At 36.7% G+C, this 18,761-nt stretch overlaps 1 protein-coding gene across 4 annotated transcripts in view; it reads right to left on the reverse strand.

Moving 5' to 3' along the window:
* The window catches only part of LOC145983876 (protein tyrosine phosphatase domain-containing protein 1-like), a 130,115-nt gene that overhangs the window by 91,519 nt on the left and 19,835 nt on the right, over positions 1-18,761 (reverse strand). For 3 of the 4 annotated variants that reach the window (XM_083116947.1, XM_083116948.1, XM_083116945.1), the window contains exon 2: positions 376-447. The exons of the other annotated variant lie outside the window; for it this stretch is intronic. The gene's annotated coding sequence lies outside the window, so the exon portion shown is untranslated. The remainder of the gene's footprint in view (positions 1-375; positions 448-18,761) is intronic. 4 annotated transcript variants of the gene reach the window in all.

Below are 18,761 nucleotides of genomic sequence, written 5' to 3' on the forward strand. Positions count from 1 at the left end.
TGCTTTTGTTACGTAAAACTGAAGCAATTACAAAAGTGTATTCGAACTCTTCATATAATTTTCGAACACTTTTTAAAAAACTAACTGTCTGAACTGGCCAAAATAAACCTTCAGTTCAGAGGCATGTTCGTTTATTTTACACACCAACTTAACAAAATGAATATTGAAAATTAATGTCCGAAAAAAAATGTGTTTCTGATATTCTGAAGTGAAACTATACAAATAATGGGTAATCTGATATGGAAAATAAATACTGTGTATGTGCAAATTTTGTTGTGAACTTTCCACCAATGCAAATGATGTACTTACAGTTCAAAGATATTACATTTGTGATGTGTGAAAAATGTACAAATTAGGAATTGTTAAATTACATACCGTAAAAAAACTACAAATGCTGAGAGGAAGTCTTCATGGCAGTCTCATGACATCCGAGCCACAACAGAAAGCCTGTGAAAATGGAAGGACAGATAGAATGACATAATAACATCAAGTAACAATAATTAACGATACAGTGTTTATATTTTACGATAGTGTGTACTGTTGAGTTAAATTCATTTGAACTTAACCACAAAGCAAAGTGCGTAAATTACTTCAATATTTCCGAAATTTCTCAGAATTACAATAATTTTAACGATTGTATATTAATAACATGAATGGACCTTCTAAAACTTGGTTGAAATTAATAGAATTGTAGTATCATTCGACTCTCTTTTCTATTAAGATTTTCAATGTGTTACGATCGGTATCAAATTAATCAGGACAATTTTTACGGCGCTTATAGCATGGCCGTAAAGCAAGTAGCAATATAACTTAGTGTTTTATTACAGCACAATTGAGAGTCTCTTATTTCTTATTCTATACAAACGTAACATCTAGGCCCGTTCACACTGATCAACTTGCCGACAACCTGCCAAAAGAAACAATCACTGTACCCTTGTTGTACCCCGTTGCACATTTTGTAATAAACACTTCAAAAGTCCTGAAATACACGTCGTTGTTCATTAGTTTTCAAATTTGCTCAATTAATAAATTAAAGACTGTTTAGACTATTTCAAATAATGTGCATATTTATGCAAGAAAGTGGTTATTAAAAAGCAGCGTCATTTGTGCGTGCAACAACTAGAATCATACTTGCAGTATAAACCCACACGTTTCTTGTGTACATAATATACCCTTACACATTATTTTTTTCATTATTAAATCCGTTATGTAACATTCATATCTACTATCCTACTAGAAACCGCATAAAATAATTACCTCGGATTTTAGGTTTTAACGTATTTTTCCATTGCAGGTAAATAAAAAATAACAAGTTACGTCAGTATTTCATTGAAAAATGCAACAACTGATGAAGTTTTATAGTGGCTAAAAAATAGCCTATTTCGCTTGTTAGAACATATTTTAGGTATTTTAACCTAAATTAAACCTTTTTTAGGTCTTCATATGAATATTTAAGATTTTACAGAATGTTTATCACACAGAGAAATTTGTTCTGTTTGGTTTCGAAAAAAATCAATGACTAACTCGTTTGAAAAATACTCTGTCAAGTCCATGATATTTTTTTTCAAATCTCGAAATGAAACATAATGTCTGACGCCACTGTTGTCTGCAAAATCCAAATTGCAAGCTTCTGATCTTTGTAGTCTTGATAACTTTCGGTGCTTTGTGGCATTCGCGCCTTTCGAAGTAACGTTTCAGCATTCAGATTTGCACCACTGATTTTTCTGATGAAATATCATTTTCAGCACAGAAGATGATCATCACAGATTTTGTCTGTGGATAACGTGACCAAGATTGTTATGTATTATGAAAGAAAATTGTTAATATAAAAAATGAATTATGTACAAGAAACTTTTGCTAACAGCACAATTATTAGTATTACAATAATTTGTGGATAATTTTGAAAATAATGCATAGAAATGAACATTTGGTTAGAAAATTAATATGTCGTGGTCATATATACCTATTAAAATGTCTTATGGTTCCTTTCAAATTTTGATTTTTACAATTGTACCCAATCAGTATTTTTCAGAACTTTTGAATCATTTTAAGTTTTTTGGAAGCTACTTCAGGAATTTTTTTAGTAATTTATTATTTTAGAGCCTATTTTAGGAACACAAAAGCACACTTTCTAGAACCTAAAAATCCAGGTCTAGTTATAACGTATAATATATTGTTAGTTTAGCCTACTTGCACACAAATCGAGAACATTTATTATGCTTTCATTTAATATCCAGGGTCTCCGTCCTACGAGATTTTAGGTCTCAAGTCCAACGCATTTGCTCGCTTTGTATCTTTCACTAGTACGCCTCACCAACCGCTTTTGCTGTCCAGTAATATAAAAGCGTGCTGAAAAAAATAAAACACTACTGCGGCTTTGAGAGGAGTGTTGTTTGTGCAGTATTCCTCATTCTAATCCTCTAGCATTTAATATGTATGGTAATTATCTTTTATTCTCAAAGTAGAATCAAGAGAGGACGAAAGTAATTTTTATGATTGCGTTTCCGCTGGGGAGGGAGTGCAAGATTGAGCAGGTGATTCCTTGATACGCAGCTGGATCGATGTGGTTGCCCAGGAAATTGAACGTTTACCACACATCGCGTGCGAGCCGGCTCTTTGTGACCGATCGCTTCACTTCCCTTGAAATCCATCTTGTTCTTTCCCAACCCAAGCGACAATACAGCAGACCCTAGAACTTTCGATCATAATATAACAACTGGGCCAGCTACAACAATACTTTTCTTGCCATTTGCCCATTCACCTATCACTTAGAGGGAATGCAAGTGTACTGAGTTGTATTCCTCCATTTTGAATTGATTTTCCTGCTTTACAAATAACGAATCAATTTCTCCAAAATCAGATATAATGCCGTAGTAATGATGCTTCATAGTTTTTATTTCCAAATATTTGAAAACTTAACACGCTCTCTACTTCCAGTGAGCCAAGCAACATTTTACACATTCTGCACAGAATAATTGAAAAATTCGCATTAGCACATAAGTAAATCACCCTTACTAATTTACTATCTAACTAACTAGCTCTTTACCTTTCTAAAACCCGAATGTTGACAGCTGCAGCAACACAAGCCTTACATCTGTCCCTATCCTGGGCAAGATCAATCCAATCTTTTCCGCCCTTACAGATTTCCTAAAGGAAATCCATCTCAACGTTATCCCTCCATCTTCGTCTTGACCTTTCCACAGGTCTCCTAACAAGAATCCTGTAAACTCTTCTTTTTTCTCCCATTCGTGCCACATGGCCTGCCCACCTAAGTCTTCTTCATTTAATTATTCCAATATCTGGACAGGAATACAAATTGTGTATTAATAACATGAATGAATCTTCTAAAAGTAGGTTGAAATTAATAGAATTGTAGTATCACTCTACTCCCTTTTCCATTAAAATTTTCAAGATGTTACTTTTCAATTATTCCACAATTAGTTCCCTTTGCTTATTTACAAACGAGAAAAATGCTCCATGAAAGAAAGGTACTTGGAATCCTCTACCAAGAACAATACTTACTTACTCGGATCCTCTTCTACCCAAAGGTGTAGAGGTTTTGCAGAGAGCTCTCCATTGGTTACGATCCTCTGTTATCTTCCTTGCTTCATCATTTAATGCCTCTTCTGTTCAGCATCTGCTCAATGTGTTTGTTCCATGTTTGCAATTGTCTTCCTTGGGGCCTCTGTTTTCCTATTCCTCTTGATCTTGCCTCCCCATATTCCCTTTGGTATTCTTCCATCCTTCATTCTATTAACATGGCCAAACCATCTCAGTTGTGCCTCGATGACATTTTGTTCCACTGGTTTTGAATTTAGCGTTATCCTGATCGTTTGATTCCTAATTCTATCTCTTCTTGTTTTTCCAACCACTCATCTTAAATATTTCATTTCCGCTGTCTGTATCTGCTGTATCTGCCTACTTGTCAATACCCACGATTCGCTCCTATATAGCATAGTTGGTAAATACGTTGATTTATATATTGCCATTTTTGTTTTCTGGCTGATTTCTTTCTTTACTAGAAACCCCTGATTGATAGCATAAGATAGTTTGTTTGTGTTTTGTATTTTTGTATTTAATTCTCAATCTATTCTTCCATTGCTGTTGTTGGTGATTCCGAGGTATTTAAAACTCTTAACTTGTTCCAGTTCTTCGTTTTGAAACTCTATTATGCATGGTTTCTCTGCTCTGGCTATTCTCACAATTCTTGTCTTATCTTTATTTATTTTCATTGATTTATTTAATAGGCTATTATTTATAATATTAAAGTTTCTTTGTAAGTTTGCTTGTGAGTTAGCAAAGAGAACTAAACTCCTCACAAAAAGTCTGGAATATTCCATTTGTCGGGGAGAGAGGACATGGGCAGGGCGCAGTGCGGGTGGAATGTAGTTGGAAACGAGAAAAGAATGCAGGCAGAACACCATGTGATGTACGTGCATATCCGGACAACAGCTAGCGCCATCTACAATGTGGTACAACCTATCAGTACCGGCCGAGTTTACCTGGCCGTCACGCAGCATGTCAAATCCAGTGTCTTCGAAGCAGTGCAAGCGTTAAATGGATATCTGGCGTTAACGATGGTGATAACGCAGTTTGATCGCACCAGGATTGTGACATTGTTGCAACAAGGGCGTACACAGGCGGAGGTTGCACGTGTGGTCGGGGTCACCCAAGGAGCGGTATCCAAAACATGGAAACGATTCAGGAACGCGAACAGTGTATCAGACACGCCGAGAAGTGGTCGTCCAAGAGTGACAACACGCCGTCAGGATGCATACATTACTGTGACTGCACGCCGAAGGCCAACAGCGACTGCCCGGGAGTTGCAAAAGGACTTATTGCAAGCATCCGGCGTTCGTATCGCGACCCAGACTGTGCGTAATCGTTTGCATAGTGTCGAACTAAGGTCATGTAGGCCGCTGAGACGTGTGCCACTGCGACCTCACCATCGGCGGAACAGACGAATATGGGCTGATGAACATCGAAGGTGGGATGTGCAACAATGGCGGAATGTGATGTTTTCCGATGAAACAAGGATCTGTTTGCGGCCCGATACGCGACAACAACGTGTTTGGCGACGCCGCCAACGCCACGGGAGGCAGCAGCATGTGCAAGAAGTCCATCCCTTTGGTGGTGGTGGAATCTTGTTTTGGGCAGGTATCATGTACGGGCGACGGACACCTCTCGTTCCACTGCAAGGGCGGTTGACGTCTCGACGCTATGTGGATGAAGTGCTACGGCTTTTCGTGCTTCCATTTCGCTACCAGTATGGTGCCGACTTTGTCTTTGTGGACGATAACGCACGTCCACATCGTGGAGCACCAGTGACCAATTTCCTGCAGGATGCTGACGTTCGTCGTATGGATTGGCCAGCACTCTCCCCGGACATGAATTGAATTGAGCATGTGTGGGCGATGTTGAAGCAAGCCATTTCACGTCGTCCACAGCCTCCGCAATCACTGCCAGACCTCATCCAGGCTGCCCAGGTTGAATGGGACCGTCTCCCACAGGATGCCATCGATGCACTTATCTCTGGGATGCCACAACGTGTGCGGGAACTGCACAGTGCAAGAGGAGGCCATACACATTATTGAGGGACTCACTTTATGTGTGTCACACACTGTGGCCGTTTTGCACAGTTCATAGGGAAGAAGTTTTTTCCTTCCCTTGATTTTGGTTGTTTTTCGTTCACTATATTTGGTTGCTTTGGTGAACTTGGCAAGCTGGCATCGTCACTTGTCCTCTATTTTTGCACTTGTCCTATCACAGGGTGTATCATTTTTGCTACAATAAATGTCTCTGTTCCCATTTCTTCACTTTCTTCTTATATTCCAAACTTTTTGTGAGGAGTTTATATCATCTGCATACAGCAGTTCTGAAATATTTACTGCTTTCATTCTCCAATATCCTACTTGGAACTTCCTCACTTTCGTTTTTATTTCTTTTAGCACATCGTCCATTAAAATTATAAACAAGTAAGGTATATCGCCCTGTCTTACTCCATCTGTAACTTCAAACTCCTCTGATTTATTATTGCTTGTCCTTACATAACTTCTGCATTCCTTGTAAAAACTTTGTATGGCTTCTATGAGTTCTTGGTTTATTCCTTTCTTTCTTAATACTTTCCATAACACTATCAAAGGCTTTCTCCAAGTCAATGAAGCATAAGTATAATTCTCTATCATATTCAATGACTTTTTCTATGATCTGTCTTGAAGTAAACATATGGTCCTGCACACTTCTTCCTGGCCTAAATCCACTCTGCATTTCTTCAAAGTTATCTTCTATTTCTTTCCTCAGTCTTGTTTCTAGAATATATCTTACTGAGAACACTCAATAGAGAAATTCCTCTATGGTTTTTACATTCTCTGTTGTCTCCATTTTTAAAAATTGGGATTATAATTGAGACCTCCCAGTCTTTCACTATTCTTTTCTCCTTCCAGCATATGTTTATTATCTTCAATAATAATTGCTTTCCTCTTTGTCCCATATATTTAATAATTTCAGGTGTTATACCATCGTGTCCTGGTGCTCTTCCTAGTTTCATTTTTCTTATAGCTCATTGAAGTTCATCTCCAGTGATTTCCTGTTCGTCCCTTCTATTTTCTTCATTTACTATTTGTTCTCTATAATCCTCGCCATCTGTATTATTCAGTTCATCAATAGTTTCAAATAATTCTTGGAAATATCTTCTCCAGCTCTTCATAATTTCTTCAGAATTTGTTAATAGTTTTTTCCTATCATCATCATATATAAATTTTAATGGGTATTCTTTAGGTTTTCTCGAAGATTTTAAGGCTTTTTAGAACAGCTTTTGTTTTGCGAGTAATTTTTTTCCATAGCTCTTCCAAATTCTTCCCACATTTCTTTCTTTGCTTCCTGGACTATATTCTTTACTCTCTCTCTCTGAATTCTGTATTTTTCAAATGTTTCCAATGTTCCTATCATTAAATATTCCTTCCATTTCTTTTTCTTATCTTGCACTTCCTTTTAATGTCCTCTGTCCACCACCTTGTCATTTTCCTTTTCACATTTATTTTTCTTGTTCCACAAACTTGTTGTGCTACTTTAATGAGTATATTTTTCAGCTGACTCCATAACTTTTCTAAGTCCTCTTCTCTCTCCCCAGTATTCACACTTTTTGAGTTCTTCTTCTACTGTTTCTCTATACTTTTCTTGTATATCTGCCTTCTTGAGTTTAAAACCTTTAATCCTCCTTTCTGTGTTTACTCTTTCATTTCGTTTTTTTTTTTTGTACTTTGTTCTGGTGGTTTCTTGTCTATACATTGTAAAAGCCTTCTCTAATATTAAAAACTGTGGTCACTATTTATTTCTGCTCCTCTTAACTCTAGCTTCTCTAACAAACTTTTTCCTATCTCTTTCTACCATTATGTAATCTATAATATGATAGATTTCTCATTCCTTCGTGGCTCTTCCCTAGTATATCTATGTATATGCTTATGTGGGAACATAGTATTTACAATGACTAAGTCATTCATTAAACAAAATTCCAGCAACCTTTCTCCATTGTTATTAATTGTTTCTTCTCCAAAATTTCCTATTATTCCTTCCCAGTCCTCTGGTTTGTTACCAACTCTGGCATTCATGTCACCTAAAAGAATGACTTGTTTCTCAATTCCTTCTATTGTTCTTAGCAATGTTTCATAAAACTGTTTTGTTTTGTGTTATTTCATCCTCATTTGGAGCATATATAATAACTAATGTTATCTCTTCCTCTTTTTCAGTTATATCTACAGTGATTATTATTTCATTGACATATTTCCATCCCTTTATGTTCTCTTTCTTGTCTCCGTGAATCATGCATGCCACCCCTGCTTTTGCTATTTCTTTTCGATCTAATCCACTATATATCAGAAGGAAATCTTTATCTATTTCTTCTACTCCTTTACCCTTTTTCTTAGTTTCTGTCAGGGCTAGATATTTTATTTTTGTCTCTGATTTTCTTAACTAACTCACATTCTTTACCATTTATGCCTCTAACACTCAATGTTCCAAAAGTCGTCGTACCATGTCCTCTCCAGTTCGTCTTCTTGTAATCCATCAGGCTAGCTCTATGTTCTTTTAATCATGTAAATGTGCAGGGGATTGGCCTACGCATCCTATCCCAGTGGAGGGGCTGTCTCCTCTTTGCCTCTGGGTTTGCACGGAGCATTAGATGGTGCTCCTGCTGGATTTTTCTGTAGGGGTTTCCTCCCTTAGCCTTCGAAGATCCCTCTTCTCCACAAGGCAGTGGTTCTCTCTTCGTTACTCCCAAGACAGTGGGTTGCCTCTTCCGCCATCTGCGCCGTATGGAAGGACTCCTCCTTCGCCGCATCTGCTGTTGAGGACTTCACCGTAACCCTGGTAAGGGGCCCTTACATGGTACTATCAGCCGGAGCCAGCTGAACCACGGTTTTTTAAAGAGGTGTTACTCCTCTGGTTTATCCGCCTCCTCTGCCGTTGTGATGACCATCCATCTTCTTCCGCCTCTTGGAGCCTTTGACCGTTAGGTTGCTTCTTAGTCTGGCTCTTTACCCGCTAGCCTGCCCGGCATGGGAAACACTGCCAGTAGCTATGCTACCGCCGGTATAGCCTAGGGGATCATCAGAGCACGCAAGTCCCACCACCAACTACAAGGTCATGCAACCACTAGGTGGGGCAATAACAATACTAAGGAAGTTAAAAACTGGTGGTAATAAGGAAACGGATAGGGAACACTAGAAAGACTTATCTGCTTCAAAGCATATTTTTTAAACAAGATACTTGCTTTCCTGCTTAAAGAGTAACTTTTCAGGAATTAGTTTTGTTAAATCGTGTTACTCGCTTTAAGTCCTGGCTTACAGTTTCAGTTACTCATTTTAAAAAGAAATTCCTCATGACTGAGTTAAATTATAAAGTGGTACTTCCAATGACTGGTATTTTTTATTGCAAAATAATCTTCTAAACAATAGAAAACTATACTTGTCAAAGACTAATACATTTTAATACTAGTTTATTTTCAGTTTAAGGTAAACAGTTTGATAAAACATGAATGAATGCACAAATGTCACCGAGTCTTCTTGTGTACCCTGGGGAACGAACAAAGCGCATGTAATTTGCACGTGCCCAGAGTTGGATAAAATCTACATTAATGTAAACAAAGCGAAATGGAACATGGCAGTTCGTCTGAAACCATAAAAGCTAAGAATGCTTCACGAGTGTCCTTCAACCTTTCGTCTGCAAAAAAGAAATACATACATACATTTCTCCCTCTTGTATGAATTTAGGTTTGTTAATCTTCAGCATGAAACACTGAACAAGTTCTCAAGTGCAGGATACGTTAGACGACAGGGGAATATAAGGATGAATGATGCACCGATGAAATAGATGGTGAAACACAGAATATGAAGAGTCAAGAAGTTTTAGATATGACAATGATAAAAAAATGTAATCCTTGGTTACGACAGCATATCTTTTTTTAGATAACATTTTTTGTAGAATTTGCTTTTAAATTAATATTTTATATTCAATAAATTAGCACATTTTTAGATTCTGTACATCTAATAAAAATAATTCTAATTTAGTTTTTTTGTTGTAAACAGCCCTTGGCGTAGATGAAAGAATTATTAATATGCGAGCAGTGGCGTAAATAACACTCCTGCAACCCCCGCGGTGCGGGGGGGGCGCAGGGGCTATGGGGTTGCAGTAAGAATGATAAAGATTGATAGTGTACAAAAGTTTTCGTTTCGGCGTTAAACAAAACATATTTTCAATCAAACATATTATATTTTATGCCCCTACAACTGCAAGCAGAAAACGTTAATCACTAGAAAAGTGGAAAGTGAATTTCTAGGTTATAAGAAAACCTTCATTAGCTGAAGAGTTCAAGTCATAGTTTACGTTGCCGAAGGGTAGACGACAGGCAAGGAAATGTGCTGGAAACGTTTTCACCCCTCCCCACCCCTACTTACAACCTGCGTTTCAGCAAAGTTTGGTGAAACTGTGCTGTTGTTAAGTTTATTTTGTATTTATTGTAGTGGAATCCGCTACAAATTTCTGGGAGAAATATGAACAAGATTTTGCACTATAGCTACAGGAATTGTTTCATTTCAGAATGCAGTGTCAACAGAAATCGCAAGACGAACGCTGTCAAGCATTGAAAGCGATCGTGCTTTAAAACTGGACTTGACAAGACTAACACAAGAATTTGCTTCCATCAAAAAACGCAGAGGACTGGTAATGGGCATTTAACAATATCGTATTATTTGTAGTAACAGTGCATTTTCATTTATAATTCTAACATATAATTGTTTACAGTTTGTCTTTTGAAACTTTTTGTACCAGATTTTAAATAGATTCAAATTACATGCATGTATTTTCATATTTACCTAATAGAAATGCAAGAGTGAATTGATATTTTAGAAAATATTTTTTTAAGAATAGTAGGGGCGCACAACTGTAAGTTGCGGGGGGGGGCGCAGACAGTGTTAGTTACGCTACTGTATGCGAAGTTGATTTTGTTACCCATGATACAGAATCACCAGCTTCATATGCAATACGCTAACCACTAACAGAAAACCGACTAGGGTTATTATCGATCTCTTAAATAGATGGAGGTGTTTTGTATGTATCAATCTCCAGCAATCACTTTCTCAAAATTTCTGTCGACTACTTATTTTGTAGAACTCTGAGAGTCTGATACACTGAAATGATAAATCTACATAAATGAAAACATAGCGAAATTGTACATGGCAGTGAAAAAAACAACAACTAGACAACACTAGAATTATGGGTCAGCCATTTGGATGCAAGACCCATTTGCGCCAGTAAACAAAGGCACAAAATAATTGATTTCAGAGCTTTCTGTAGAAGAAACAACGAACGAGAGGTGGTGTGCATAAGAAACCAACGTTTGGCTGATCAACGAACGAACGATTATTGATGGTTTACATAATTTGCTCTTTTTCTCCTGTTTCACACCCGATTTTCACGAACCTTTTTTCTTGTTTTATACACGTGGAAACCAATTCTTGAGGCATGTAGATAAGAACTAATTTTCTAAAATCGTATCCGGATAGTTGTTTCAGCGACGAGATCACCAAAATATTGTGTCTTTCTCTAGCTTTTGGTGCGAACGAAACTGCCGGAGACAACTCCGTTGTTTGTGGAAACATTTGAAGGGATGCTTCGATTTCGAGACCCAGAATCTACGCTCTGACCAAGTCACCTAACGGAAAGGACCATTGAGGATTTCAGTCTTTATTCGCTTGTTATGTATGGTTATTTCCAAAATTATCTTCTGTGCTAGAAATCCTCAATCACAACAAAGGTTCCTCACCAGATATTCAATAACCCGTGGAGTAGCAGCCCACGTGAGCTAGCGCCTACATACCAGAGGTGGGAGATATCCAACAAATTACGGGGTGACGTGTGGTCAGCACGACGAACCCCCAGTCGTTGTTGAAGGTCTTGTATGACCGGGTTACGCTGGTCATTCGTAGCTCCCCAATTTCCTCACGATGCGGGTAGCCACCGGTCCCATACACAGGCCGAAATCTCAGGAGAAAAGTTGTTACGCTTCCCCCGGGAGACTCGAACCTGCGCGTGTGCAGTCCCCGGAACTCAAAAGTTTGCGCCTTACACCGCACGGCCACAATGCGGGACCCTAACTAGATATTACACACATACAATAGCTCTTCCCTTGCAATTCCTCCATTAGTTAATTGGGCAGGAGCTGTACCATTAAATATACTTCTAAATACGTATTATGTGTGAACAGAGTAAATAAGGTAAGACTTCATTTATTTGGCAACGTCTTGTCTGTTGAGAGGGAGTTGGTCGATCGAGGAGGGGGAGGGGGACCATACCCCCAAAACCTCGCGTACACCACAATGGCAATACTGGTTCTAGAATATTTTCTATTAAGCCTCGGCTGGATGTTTCTCTCAACAGCTGAAAATTGCTTCTCCTTCTGTTGACAAAATCTCCTAACATATGAATCCAATTTCGGTGATACTCTGCAAGGCTTTTCTAGAAGGATACGCGAAGTGACGTATCGAATAAAAAATCGAATTGGGATTCTAGTTTAGCGTACAAAAAATTGGAAGTGCAGCATACAATAATCTAAAACATAGACGAGTTTAGCTGCGAAGAACATATTTACAAAGAAATCAGATCATGACCTCTTATTGTGGATTTCTATTATAGTCTTAGGATATGTATTCGCTGCAACAATAAACGTAATTTCGAAACAGTTTCCGTGGATTGAACCTCGCAACATACCAAAACTCAAGATCTGTATTCGATAGGTAAATAAGTTGAAAAACAGAGAAAGATCGGAATATGCTTTAAGGTTCTCTCGTTCCAATGTCACATCCAAATTTTGAAAGTGTACTAAAGTGTTTGTTGGAGCAGGTACACACATTTTGAATTTTCAATAAAATTCAAAGAATTCAAAAGGCTCGTCCTAAGCTGTTTTCACATGTGAATGGTTTTTCTCTAATATACATCTTATTAATCTCAAGATTGAAGTGAACTTTGTACCATATCAAATGGGAGTTTCCTCAACTGCTATTAAATATCATTCGTTTATTTTGAGTCGCATTTCAAGTTTCCTTTATGCACAGATAAGTTAATCTGACTGCTATAGTTTAAAGTGGGGTCGGAACCACAATTTGCCTTCACCGAAGCCGGGATCCGTTGATTACAGGGGCGAAGACGTTACCACTATGCCACCGGGGAGGTATTAGTTTATAAGACAAGCCAACCCTATTTTATATGTGCAATAATGGCTATCCACTTTCATAAAAATATGAACAAGGTATTTGTTTCCTCACATTGTGCAATACTTAAAGAAGCTCGTTGGCAGAGAGAAAGTGGGTTTATCGATTGCTTTGCAGCATGTTCGCCTCAACGCTCTGCAAAGTGAAAAAGTTTCCATCCACCTTTCAAGATGAATCATGTAAAATACCGCCTTCTCAACCTCTCACTTTGATCAATATTTCCGTTTGATTTACATCTTTTTTATGCATACTGCGGTCTCAAAACGAACACAGAATGGTAGGTGTTCTGTTTCAACAAAAATGAACATTCATTATGCGATCATCGCTTGAGAGGCCATGAAAGCCGGGCGATTCGTAATGGAAGGGAATTGAACCTGAAAGCATGCGAAGTCAACCAGGAAATTTGAATCGGACATAAAAGGAAGAAGACTGTTTACAATTCTTGCAAGAAAAATGAAGGTAGATATTTCTGATATATTTCACAAAATACTTTGCCTATTTTGAGCTATTCGTTCGTAAGTTCAAGGTATTAACATGTTTTATATCCATGTATTTCAATATAAAAACTATCTTGAAACAATTTTCACAGCGTGCTTTTAATAGTTGTATTTTAGTTATTTTACGTCGCATTTCTGCCACTTTTGGCCAATCGTGACGATGAGGATGAGTGGTGATTAAATTGATGAAGGGACACTCGCAAAGAACACCCAGGACTCTGGAACCTCGATGGCGAGATCGAAAGACGAACATTTTACGTGCTTTTAGTGCTGCTCTCCAGGAATTAATGGGTATTAGAAGAGAACATGAAAATTTGCCATTCTAAATATTTTACTTCAACTGTACTTGTATTTTACTGATTGTGGACCAAGTGGCTTCATTCATATGCAATGACTTGTGCAATGATGTTTCAAGACTACTTACACATTTACAAAAATTAACTCGTGTATGCCAACAGATTAAATTGATTGAATTTAAAATTATGTGCAGTAGGGACAATTTTGCACCACCGTGAACATTAATGCGGAAAGAGCAAAACTGTTGCAATTGTATAACACAGTTGCTGCAGTCAATTTCACACCGAATATTTTTTTAAAATTCTAACTATCGACAAAAATTGGAAATCTGATTACATGTTTAAACTTTTACTGTAACAATTTTGATATTATAAATAAAAATATCACAGAATTGGATTAGGAAATAGAATTTTCTTTTGTATGAAATTTATTTCTCTAGAAGTCTTTAATTATTATTTCGTTACGCATGAGAATCCATGCACAAAACAGTACAATGTACTTGAAGCCACCTTCTCTTTCACTTATTCCGCTCCATAATATAAAAATATGAGGTTGTTTTTAGATCGAGAACAGTCTATTACATCACGACGTATCCATCATAGGAACTCGAACATTCAGCTATTTCACCAGAAAAACTTATACTTGTCACTTGTGTATTATTTTCGACGAGAAAATCTTACCAAATCTTAATACTGCGATTATCTGGAAGAGACTAACACGCATATATCAAGACTGCTTGTGCATTCTTTCCAGAAGAATCGTTCGGTTTCTGACCGATGCATAAGAAATGTATGTTTAGGTACTAAATCAGTTCTTTAATCCCATCTTCCTGTTTAGTGTATGTCCAAAAAATATTTGGCATTTTAAACCATGATATATTTACATCACAGCGTTCAATTTTGGTACTACATTATATTTGGGTCCCGGGTTGAGGAGGCACATAGTGGTTCGGATTCCACTTTAAACTGTAGGTTTAGCTCGATTAGCCTCTCTGTGAATAAAGTGGACTAAAAAAAAACAAATCAAACAAAGAATTACATTTGGTTGGATGTAAATTATCCTCTTTCAAGATAGTTGACTTCATCTACATTGCATAGGTACGATGAGCAGACCCTTTCCCAACACCCTCCTCCTTCCTTTGGATCGAGAGCTTAGAAACACTTGACTCTTCTAAGTGGAGCTTTCATCATTTCCTCAACAATAAACCCGAAATTACTTCAACTGCACGGCCTCCACGCTTAAGTTCTCAAGCATAGAACTCTATTTTACTTCCTAGAAGTTACATGGCATAAAGACAGTCATTACAGACACTTTCGAGATTTTTACAACTTTCTGGATGCACAATTACGAGCTTTACAACCCACGATACACCAAGAAAGTTTTCATTGTATCCTTTTGCCGGAAATTCTCCCATTTCAACCCACGTTTACTTCCAAAGTTAATCTTGATTGTTACGAGAGCAGCTGACGCTTTCAGGACTTAAATCGCTTAAATTGCCGTTTCCTACTGTTTGCAAAGGTGTGTTTTTTATTAGAAATGCTGACAGACAATATTCTTAAACCAATTATCAACTAACTCAACACGTTCTGCTTATCATTGCTAGATTCTCGTGCAAGGAAAAAAATTATCAAATACCTGTTTGGGGAAGGAGGGCGGAGCTAACCTAGGTAAACGTGGGGCTTGGAGCGCACAATCTTTACTTGTTTGAGTTGCTTTTACATATTATACTTAACTCTCTTGCCTTCTTAAACCCGAAGGTTTATGGCTGCAGCAACACAGGCCTTCCATCTGCCCCTATCCTGAGCGAGATCTATCCACTCTTTTTGATCTCTACAGACGTCCTTTAGGTCCATCTTAACGTTCTCTCTCCATCTTCGTCTTGGCCTTCCCACAGGTCTCTTACCATCAGGTTTCCCAACAAGAATCCTGTAAACTCCTCTTTCCTCTCCCATTCGTGCCACATGGCCTGCTCACCTAAGTCTTCTTGATTTAATTATTCTAATAATATCTGGACATGAATTCAAATTACGTACTTCTAAATTACGCAACCTTCTCCACTCACCTGTCTCCTCATCCCTTTCAGGCCCAAATATTTTCCTAAGATATTATTTTCAAATAATCTTAATTTATGTTCCTCTTTCAATGTAATGGATCAAGTTTCGCATCCATATAATACTACAGGCAAAATTATTGTTTTGTATATTTTAACTTTTAGTTTCTTAGATATTATACAAGAAGATAAAAGTTTATGAAGAGAAAATTAACACGCATTTCCTGAAATAAGCCTGTTTTTTATTTCTTCTTTAATATCATTTTCATTTGTTAGAATTACTCTTAAGCACTAATTTGGAAACTGGTTCAAACGAGTTGTTATCAATAATTAGATTTTGATTATTACCTAACACTTGGTTTCGGCCTGTAAGCATATATTTTTTCTCTTTGCTAATACCCAAACCTCTCTCTTTAGCTGCTTTGAAAAATATTTTAGCATTATTCTTAATTGTATTTACATCATCCTCCAGTAAGTCTACATCATCTGCATATGCTAACAGCTGAGTCACACTGTTTAATTTTAGTTCTTCGTTAGTTTCTTTTACTTTACAGAGTATTCTAAGGCAAAATTAAAGAGCAATGGAGATAATGCATCTCGTTGTTTTTTCCCCATCATGAATTGTAAATTTCTCAGACATATTAATATCCACACAAATTTTACTTTGTTTCACTGGTGCATACTTTTGTCATATTAGCAAGCTGCTTAGGTATTCCAAAATCTACTAATATATTATATAATTTATCTCTTTTGACCGAATCATGTTTTTTTAAATCAATGAATAGTTGGACATTTTTATTATATTCCCACTTTTTCGAAGTATGTCTGATGTGAAAAATTTGATCTTTTGTTATCTGTTACGTTTAAATGCACATTGATAATAACTTATAATTTCATTAGGTGATGATTTCATATGGAGTTAGTCTTGTTAAAAGATTGTTAGATAATATTTTATATGATGTTGAGAGTAGAGAAATTCCACGTGATTATTGCAGTTCATTTTATCACCTCTCTTAAACACACGAAGAATGATTGATTCTTTCCACTGTTGAAGGATTTCTTCTTTATTCCATATTAAACAAATTAATTTAAGAATTTGACATATTAACAAATTCCCACCATATTTAATTAACTCAGCTGGTATTAAATCAATGCCAGGTGCTTTGTTATTCTTTAGCCTTTTAATAGCATCTTTAACTTCAGTCAAGTTAGGTTCTGGAACTAAAGGTTCTGCTGTGTGGACTTCATTTATTTCTGATTTATCTCCTACATGGACATTTAAAAGATCATTAAAGTAGTTCTTCCATCTATTTAGAATATCGCTTGGGTCAGCTAGAAAATCACCGTCTTTATCTTTTATCAAGTTTACTTTAGGTTGCCACCCCTTTCTAAACTCATTTACACCTTTATATAAATCTCTGATATTTTTATTTTTGCTGTTTGTTTCAATTTCGTTAATTTTGCTTTTCAAGTAATCTCTTTTTTTTACTTCTAAACGTGCGGTTAACTTCTCGCTTTATTCTATTATAATTGTTTAGATTTGTATCATTAGAGTTATTTAACCACCTAAGTCTAGCCTGATTTCTTATTTCTATTAATTATGACATTCATTATCAAACCACGGCTTACTTTTTCTTGGTTTATGGTATTCTATACCTTCCTTAGCTTCTGATTCTATTGCATTACATATATGCTCCCAATTCTTATTTACGTCTGTTTCATTTATATTTTCATTATCATTTAAATCCTGCAAAACATCGAATCTATTTGACAAATTAATTTGATAATCTAATCCTTTCATCAGCAAATTTTCCTGTATTAAATTATACTTTAATATTTAATTTTTATTAGGAATTGGAACGCGAAAAATCTGGCCAGGATAGCATTATCTACTGCAAATCATTCTCAAATTCATTGTACAGTGAGATCCATGAGTATTACCGTGCAAATTGTCCATCACCATGTTCGTGCACTTTGTTTGACCCAATAAGAGCTTCAAGAATTAAAGAAATCTCAAAACAAGCTGTTGACAACTTCCATTATTTTACGTTGCTGCGGTATGTTTTTTAGTTTGTTTGAATTTTTGTTTGTCCACTTTATGCACAGACAGGTTAATCGGGACTGGACCTACAGTTTAAAGTGGGATCCAAACAACTATGTTTCTACAGCGGGTATCGAACCCGGGATCCCTTGATTACAAGGCTACGACGTTACCACTACGCCATCGGGAAGGCGTATGCTATTCTCTTAATTCCCTCCCAGCAAAGTAGTCCGCCCCAACATGAGATGGTCGTTTATCCGCCACTGACTATAATCTATACACACTTCATCGTGACCTGAACAATCTTTTAAAATATAAACAGAAATATAACTAAAAATCTAATTTAATTTATATCTATCAGCCAGTTGGGTAATTTTTCGCAAAAGCGCTGACAAAGAAAATTACGAAATATATTCATTCATCGTTCTTTGCTACTATAGGCAGGGTTTTCACTGCAACATCCAGGCTTTCCGATCTTGTACCTTAAACTTCACGTCAGCAAGGGAGTCACTTAATTTAATATCATCTATCATCTGATCTCTTCTTCCGCTGATCCTTTCCCTGTTAAACCATCCCTTCCAGCGAGTCTTCCAGCAGGCAGTTCCTTCTCAGTCTGTCCCCCAACCAGACGTGCGAAATCCTGGGGGGACAGGGGGAATTCCCCACCAACAATCTTGTCCTAAATAATCCCCCACCAAAAATCCTGGGGGGGGGGAGAATTTTTGTTATATCAACTTAGATAAGCAACTAATTTTGACTTTCAATATACTTTAAGGATAATATATCACTCCCTCGCTCTCTCTCTTTTAAGAGACCAATAACAATATATAAAAAAACAAAACAAGAATGCATGACAAATATAAGTATGCAATCTAATTTATTTATGTTAATAGAAAGCAAAAAAAAAACATACATAAAAAAAATTTCAACTATTTTGTAATTTATTGACATCTTTAAACAGTGTGGGTAACAGAATTAGTTTGCTACTTTATAAAAGTCTGATTATATATATATATATATATATATATATATATATATATATATATATATATATATATATATATATATATAAGAAACAAATGGTTTCCTATTTATGTACATATAATATCACACGC

The sequence above is a fragment of the Lepisma saccharinum genome, chromosome 2 (genome assembly GCF_977018435.1).
Source record: "Lepisma saccharinum chromosome 2, izLepSacc3.1, whole genome shotgun sequence".
NCBI lineage: Eukaryota > Metazoa > Arthropoda > Insecta > Zygentoma > Lepismatidae > Lepisma > Lepisma saccharinum.